A 9,335-nucleotide genomic window follows, 5' to 3' on the forward strand; every position below is an offset into this window, starting at 1 on the left:
ATAAATTTAAAAAAATTAATTAACAATAAAAACAACTATATATAACATCAAATCATATATTATATTTAATTTTATTCATGTCTAACTCGCAGGTAGAAGTCATTCAAACGATTGAGATTATGAAGTTATAGTAAATGTATATATTACCATATCATTCAAAATAATCAATATATTATAACAATTTAGTATATACAAATTATTATATCAAATTTAACAACAACGTTATTGTTATATTTAAAAAATCATATATTTGTAAACAGTTCAACTATATAGGTGTTTCTGCGCAACGCGCGGGCATTCACCTAGTATATATATATATATATATATATATATATATATATATATATATATATATATATATATATATGAGTTTACCAAAATAACCATTTTTCTAAAATACTTTGTGAAAAATAAGTAAAAATTAGAGTTTTCAAAAATAACTATAAAAAACCACATAATAAATAAATATTGCTTTTTTTTTTCGAAGAACGAAACGGGAGATACATGATCATTTGTGATCGTACAAGTTTTAATGCACAAATATATGCATTAAAGACTTCTACGATCGCATACAATCATGTCATCTGCGGTTTTGTTCTTCATTGTTTTCTATTTCGATGAATTCATGCACATTACTATTAAATTTGAGCTTATATTATAAAAAACTATATATAAGACTACTTACAATACTATTTGGAGTAATCTTATATTTACTCATCAAAAAAATCATTTTGGTATATTTGTGTGCCAAAAATGAGCTAGAATATTTTTTTTAGGGTTTAAATATTTTTGACTAATGGGTCACCGAACCTACAAGCGGGCCACGAAACCGAAGGACTGTTCTTAACCAAAACGACATTGAAACCGACTTGACAAAATTGTGGATGAATGAGCCTCCTATGCAGTTTTTATGGCGATCTATAAAAACCCTTGTTTTTTTACAATAACGATTAAGAAACATGTATAATTTTGTAAATTTGTCTAATACTAATGAAATACCCCATCCCATAACCTAAGCCTTCTATATTTCTTACCTGCATATTGTTGTACCCCTTTTTTTTTTTTTTGACAGAAAGCAAATTCTTGAAAATAATATATAAAATGAACATACCAAACCAAACCAAACGTACGGACAATGGAACCCACTTCTTAAAGTGAGACTTGTGACTTGTTTCTGTCCCCATACGGGCCATACCAGTTGTTGCAAAACAGAGAATCTTTAGTTTTTCACTTTCAGATCGGATCAACTATAAATATTTTTGAGCTTTTTCTTTTTTCTTTTGAATAACCATATATTTCTTTAGCCGACCCCTAACCCTTATAATTTATAATCAGATAGCACTTCTTCTCTATTTCAATTGGAATGACGGTAAGGCCCATGAAGAAAAAGATTGGTACCACCGCCAAGGATGTCACACGAGGCTGTCACGTGAGTTCACATGTTATATCGTATCCAGTCGTTATCAAAATAATTGTACTTCGGATTTAAATGCACAATGGCCATTTAAGTTCTTAATTTACCTCACACTGGTTGTTAAATATCAGGGCTAGCCCTGGGAAAGTACGGATTGTGTAACTACACAGGACTGTTTCGTGAAGGAGGCCCGGTTATTTATTTGAAACAAAGAAATCAGAGACAGAAATTTATGTGGCTAAAGGGTAACATCGACAGAATTGGTGAGAGGCTTAATAATTAGTTTGTCGCAAAACACTTTGGAATCAAGATGTTTTTACAATGTTTCTGTCGTTGATTATATGTAAATGAACAACTTTTCTGTTTTCAATATTAGTCACTAATATAACTAGCAGCAGTCAATTAGATGTCGAACTTTATCGTAATATTAATAAATTTTGCTTATATATAAAAACATCATATTTAGGGGTTCACTTTAACTATTCGCACATGATATGCAAAATCAATGGATTGACCGTCGGTAATCCGTCGTTGATTATATGTAGAGGAACAAATTTTTGGTTTTTTAATGTTAGTCACTAGTATAAATAGCGACGGTCTATTAGGTGTTGAATTTTATTATAGTATTAATGAATTTTATTTTGAGGTCTATTAGCATGTGTTTGAGAAAATTAGTTGGAAGCTTAAAGCTGATCGTTAGTAGTTGGAAACGCGAAATTGGTAGTTTGTAGTTGGAAGCATAGCTAATAGATGAAAACCGGAAGTTTTAAGTTTTATCCGTATAAAATCTTCTAATACTTTTCAAAAACCAATTGAAGTTGTTATTGGATTTGATAAAATAAAATAAAATAAAAGTTTTTTATTTTTATTTTTAATTTTTTGTTTAATTTTTTCTAAAAATTTCTTAAAGATTCCCGAAAACTTATTGACAATTATACTCATAATGATAATCTTAAAACTATGGAGAGTTGAACACATTTTTACCATAAAAGTATGGTTCTTTACCGCACACAAAGAATGGTACCACATTTTATTTTATTTTTTTATCAATTTAATTTAAATAAAAACTTTAATTTAATAAAAACATAACATTTCATTACCTAAAAATTAAAAACCAATATTGCATTATTTAAAAAAACATAACATGACATTAAAAAAGCATACAAACTTAGAAAAAAAAACTAGACATCTTAAACCTAGAAACTTAAAAAAAAAACACATGAAAAGATTAAAAACTTAGAAAAAAAAAACGAGAAATCTCAAAACGTACTTAGCATAACATATTTTGAGATCGGCTTTCATCGCCAAAGCAATTTCAAGTTCCTCCCTAGTCAACTGCGATGCGTCCATCATTAGTATTCTAATGTCACTATCCTTTTCTTTCCGAAACTCTCTTTCGGAAGCAAGTTGCAAAATTTTGTCCATTCTATCGTTTATACCTTTCATATCGGCCCACATTTCTTTCAACTCATATGAGTCTAACGGTTTTCCTTTGCCTTTGCTTTTAGTTTTGTCCCTTCCCATTGGTCGGGAAGGTGGTGAAACTTGAACGGGTTCATCATCATTGAGTCGAAATCAACACAAGCATTGGATGTAATGTGGATGGATTCGGATGTTCTTGAGCATTTTGAACCACTGTCAATATGCTTGTCGGATGTTTCGTTGTTTTGCCATTTTTTCCCTATCTTTCACAAGATTCTAAACTTCAAGAAACTTGAAAGCCTTCTTATTTTCATTTTGGTACACTTGTAGCGCTTTCTACATAATCACATCATCACTTTCTCCGCTTTTGCATTGACATTTCATGTTGTTATACAAATCATTAAACAACATGACTTCCTTGTTCATCTTCCCTCATTTCAAGTGCATTTGGTGTTTTGAACGATAATGTAACACCTATTTCATCTATATTAGTTACCGAACTTTTGGTTAATTAAAATGAAAAATCTTGAGTTTTGAGGTGGTCACGACCTGAGGAAGGAGACCTCATGACGTAACCATCCAGGTAAAAAAATGTGCATCCCTCTTGCAGGCCACGACGTGATGGGCAAGTGGTCACGATGTGGCAGCCACATGAGGGAGAAACCTAATTCTCCGCGTTTTGCGCCCTATTTAAGGGAAGTGAGGGGCTAGGGTTTGCACACCCTCAACCTCCATCACATCCCTCCTACCCAAATCGAATTTAGCTTCCATAATTGATCTTGAAGAGCTGTTTTTGTGGTTTTTAGCTTCCATTATTTAGGCAAGCAAGTCTCCTCCCCTACACCTTGTATTGTTTCTAGACCTTTGTAAGTCCTAAAGCTCCTTCATTTCTCATTTAAGCATGCTAGATCTAAGTTTTATTCACTTTTCTCTATTATTGGGTTGGGTAGAATGCATGTAATCCATAAAGTTAGCAACTTTATGGATCATTGAATCCCTTTATTAAGCATAAGTCTCATATATGAAGTTTGATAGTGTTTTGGACTCCAAGCATGAATTTTGGCCTTATTTTCCCTTTATTTGACCTTGATAGTGTTTAAGTCATGCATCGGACATGCATGACAAAAAAGCTGTGATTTTTATGGTCATTTGGGTTAGAGAAAGCCTTTTGGAAGGTTTAAAGGCTTGGATTGAAGGATTAAGAGCTTAATGCTTTAAGCTATTGTGACATCCCCAATTTCACGGCCAGAAAAGACCGATTTGTTTATTCTTTGTTTTTAAAATCAGAGTAATCTTTTAAAGAAAACAGTTGCGGAATTTGTTCCCAAAACAAGATATGATAAAAATTATCAAAGCATTTCTTTAAAGAAATGTATTTTCATTATATAACAAAATCTCGGGATGTCATGTTCAATACAGACCAAAAGCATAAATAGAACAAAATAGACCTTACAACAGTTATTCATAACTACTGGCCTATAATCCAAAATCTCTCGCCAAGTCCACCAACTTATACTCTTGTGCCATTACCTGTAATGCAAAGAAAACTGAGTAGGTCAGGCTTGGGAGCCTAGTGAGCATATAGGGTTTTCAACCCACAATAATATAATTATTATATTTAATTATCAAACAATCAATCCAATTACCCACCCTATTATCTTCTTTTATTTCATAGAGATTTACCCTAAGAACCGATTACCCTTCTCCCATTCATTCTTAAGAATTGCCCTAAGGAATTGACACAAAGTCTAGTGTTGACATGGTTCTTAGATTACCTCTGGTGAACACGCAATTCAAAATAATTAATGAACACCTAGTTCAAGAACACCCATTGAACACACTCCGTTCAATAATACCTAATGACCACCTAGTTCAAAAACACCTAATGAACACCTAGTTCAAAAACACCTAATGAACAATTAGTTCAAATATCCCTGGCGAACACATAGTTCAAAACATCTAGTTAACACTTAGTTCAAATATCCCTGTTGAACTCAATCACCTAAGGAACACAGAGTACGAAAGCTCTTAGTTCAAACCACGTGATAATAATGTATATCTCAATCCTACAAAACCACTAATATTATTAACACAGTATAAATCATATTTCTAAAACAATCTATCCCATCCCGTCGATCCCCACATACTGAACCTATATAATGATCTTACGAAATCTAGCCTAAGGAATCGATATGAACAACAACTGACGAAGCTGCTTCGGAAATTCCCTGGTAGCAAACGAGGATCAATAAAGACATCAAATGAGGGGAATGGAATAAGTTTCACCACAAACCTTCGTTCGTAAAAGAAAGAACCACAAGACATTTAAGTCAGGGGTAGTTATCTAGATAACAATGCCTAGGCGTGGTCCGACTATCAAGAGGTATTATACCCCCAGACTCTATCTATCCCAGCATCGAACTTTGCTTAGCAGTGGCCTGAATACATGAGGTATTTCACCCCCAGACGCACCCTATCCAGCAATATAACACCAGAAATACCTAGCAGTGGTCTATTACTAACACACTTTATTAGGCTGTCTACTAAGTTCCCTTAATTACTTCGTGAAAGAAAACGCTGACATATGAAGCTCGATCGATCACTTCGTAAAAGAAACGTTGACTCCAAAGCTCTCTCAACATAAAAGTATGGGGAAATACTACTAGATTACTCCCGTATGCTCCCGTAACTGACACACAAAATTGTCAAAAAGACTTTGTACATGATAGTACTTCTGGCACATTATAGTACTCTGGTATGCGAAAGACTCGTACTCGAGAACATAATAGTACCCTGGCACAAGCAGCACCCAAGACACAGAGCTTTAAAAAGGACTTCGTACATAAAGTGTACTTCTGTACGTAGGACGTACTCCACCGATCATCAATCTTGCAACGAGCGTACTCTTAATAAAAGACTACCCAGTGTCCAAACTTAATTGATCTAAACATCCCATTTAAGTCTTAACTCGTCACTAGGCAAACCTACAATGTTTATAATCAATTTTTTTGATACTATCTCTGTTTATGCAACGCCAACTAGTGTATACTTAACACAAGGTTTTAAGTAATAAAATCATATATACACATCTTAACACCTATTGAACCATATCTGATTCACACGTTGTATATCATCAAATATGTCTAGCACATATTTCGGACAATAACAAATACTTCACATACATATGTATATTTCTCACTTTAATCAATACTCGTATTAAAATCACGTTCCTAAAAGGGACTATACACATGATACCTTATCGAATGATCACATACTTCAAAACTACATAATCCGTACTCTCGGATCTTAAATTTGCCTCATTACCTAATCCATATTCCCGGATCTAAAACTAACCTGTTGATCTGATCCATACTCTCGGATCTAAAACTAACCTCTTGACCTGATCCATGCTCTCGGATCTAAAACTAACCTCCTGATCTGATCCATACATCCAGATCTAAAACAAGTTTATCTCTTTATCCTTTTATCTCATGCTCCAACCCATCTATTATCACCTACCAACAACCTCATCTACCCATGTTCTACCCAACAAATTTGTAGATACAAAATACATATACAGTTTAACTCATTAAAACTCATATAATTCGTCCATTCCCAATCATCTCAAATACACAACAATATATTATACACATAGTACGTATTTTATAGCAAATACTTAATATTTATGTGTTAGAAGAAAGTTACCACACACTCACTTGATCAGAAGATGATCGGACAACACTATGGCTCTAAGAGTAGTAGCCCTTCGGTGAAACTAGAAGATCTTCACACACCGGGCTTCTCGCAGGCAGAGCTTCCACTTGGAAACTCTTTTCTTTTCGGGATCTTCAGGCTTCAGGACTTGCTTTGGGTCTCGAGATGATACTGGGGCTTCGGGGGTTAAAATAAGGCTTAGAGAGAGTATCGGGAGTGAGAGAGAAGAGACGGAGCAACCAAAATCGACTGACCCTTGATTTCTATTTATAGGGTGAAATTTCTGCACTCGCGTCGTGAGTTTTAAGTGTTCACGTCGTGAGCACTTGCTCTGGAGGCTCCAGAAGGTGTCAGAAGTCAGTTCACGTTGTGAACACTGTTTTCACGTCATGAACCCTGACAGTTTTGGGGTTTCACGCCCAAACTTCAGAAATTCATAACATTCGCATACGAACTCCGTTTTCGACGTTCTTTATATCGACCCGAAGGTGAGATTATGCTCTACAACTCTCGCTTAGACTCCGTTGGCTAATTTTGATTTTAATTTAAATATATTATTTTTAGTAGGCCGGGACAGGAAAACTCCGTTCGAAATTCATAACTCCTTCATCTGAACTCTGTTTTCGTCTGTCTTTTTATAGTTGGACTAATATTGATGAGATCTTCAATTATTATTTAGAAAGTTTTGGCTAAATATCACTCGACCTCAATCTCGAGTTTCGGGCTGCATACTGCTAATGCTGAAACTTCGAAAAATCATAACTTCCTCATACGAAGTCAGATTTAGACGTTCTTTTTATGCATGCTCTCGGTTTAACATATTCTACGACTTTCATTTAGATCGCTAAGGCCAAATATCGCTCTAACGTAAGTTCACTATTTACGTCGCGCTGTGTTGTGTCGGTTCTGTCGCGAAACTTCGACAGGTCATAACTTGTTTGTTATAACTCGAATTTCGGCGTTCTTTATATGTACGAAATCCTTGTAACATATACTACAACTTAGTTAAGATTACTCCTTCTAAATAATCTTCCATCAAAAATTCATTTTTGATTCTTATCGTCTCTAAATTGACTAGCCCGGATCTACGGGCGTTACAGCTATCCAGATCGGGTCTCACGACTTGATGGGGTTATGTGTCATGTCGTGACGACGGGCGTTTTTGTGACTGTTTTATTTAAACTATGTCATGACATGACCACTGGGTGGTCACGACGTGACAGTCAGCTGGAGCTGACTTTGACCATGGTTGAATTTAGTCAAGTTAAGCTTTTAGGTTGTACACTAAGAGTGTACTTCTTTATTGCCATTCGGAGTCTCATTGTACCTGTCTACCCAGTGTGTGAGCGGTCATGTGATAGCTTTTATTCACGAGGTGAGTCTTCTCACTACATTTACATGTATCGTATTTGTTTCTATGACTAGTTGGGTCTTACTTGCTTATTGTTGTTATTTAAGAATTGAATTGAATTGCTGATAACTTCTGGGTTGCTGATAACCCCTTAAACGTCTTGTTAATTTATAGGGTGTGATATTATCCCACTAGGATTGTTGACAATTCTCAGGGTTGCTAATAACCCATAATTTTTTTAATAAACTGTGATGTATGTATATTTTGGGAATGACTCACTAAGCTTCGTGTTTACAGTAAATGAGTTTTATATAGTTCTGATGATCGCAGGGAGGCGAAGGCTTGATTGTACACTCTAGCTTGCAGATTTTTATGATTCCAAATTTAGTTACTCTGATTTGGGATAATTGTATTTGTTATACCTAGGATTACTTGTGGATGTTTTGCTAGGGTCAAAACTAAGATTTCTAATTGCTTCATGTATATTGTATGCTTGTACATAATTAGGATTTTATAGCCTTAGAATGGTTGGTTTGACCTTACTTTCTGTTTCTTGACTGGTTGTGCATTTGGGGTGAAATCTTTTACTCGAATGTCTATCAAGTCTGGATTATGTACAATGGGTATACATTGGGCCATTGGCGAGATTAGCAGATACTTCTTGTGGAGTAGAGTTGTGGCTGGGGAGGAACCTAATATAATTAACTAGGAGTTTAGGTGTGGCACCTTGAGCACTCAAGTGTGAGTCTGTCACTGCATGAGAATGGAGTGATTTTGGAAATTAAGACCTCAGAATGAAGTCTAAGTCAACTATACATAGGTATGGAAGGTGGTATGGGCCCGTACTACTGAAAGCACAAGATCATAATGCGATTTAAAAAGAATCTCAAATGTACTAAGAAATTATCTAAGCAATGTGTTAGGGATAGGATCCTCAACCCTCATCAAATATTCAGGATCCTTAAATAATCTCAGGATCCCGACTATTACCTTTATTATTATTTACTAATATTTATAACGGTTATATTTTGTTCTTAATCAACACATGTGTAGAAATATTCAAGAAAATAGTTATTCTCATCAGGGTTTCGTCTCAACTATGCTAAAGACCCGGAATACCAAGTCAAATAACGTTCATGAAGCTGGTCATGGAGGATACCAGAAATATGGGACATCTTGTTAGCTAGTTTGGACTATTAATGGACACATGTATGCCTCACACACGACACTGTTTTTTACTCTAAGCTTACAATACAAATTTATTCATTTGTTCTTACTGAAATATTCTTTGTAATCACCATTTTTCATCAATAAAACCATCAAGGCGGGTGATCAGGATCACCTCCCAAGGTTTTTTGTCGGAAATCCTAGCAAGGATCAAGGGCTTTCCTTGTAGATCACTGTGTCATTCTCTTTACCATTTACTATTGCGCA

The sequence above is a fragment of the Lactuca sativa genome, chromosome 1, assembly GCF_002870075.4.
Source record: "Lactuca sativa cultivar Salinas chromosome 1, Lsat_Salinas_v11, whole genome shotgun sequence".
NCBI classification, from domain to species: Eukaryota; Viridiplantae; Streptophyta; class Magnoliopsida; order Asterales; family Asteraceae; genus Lactuca; species Lactuca sativa.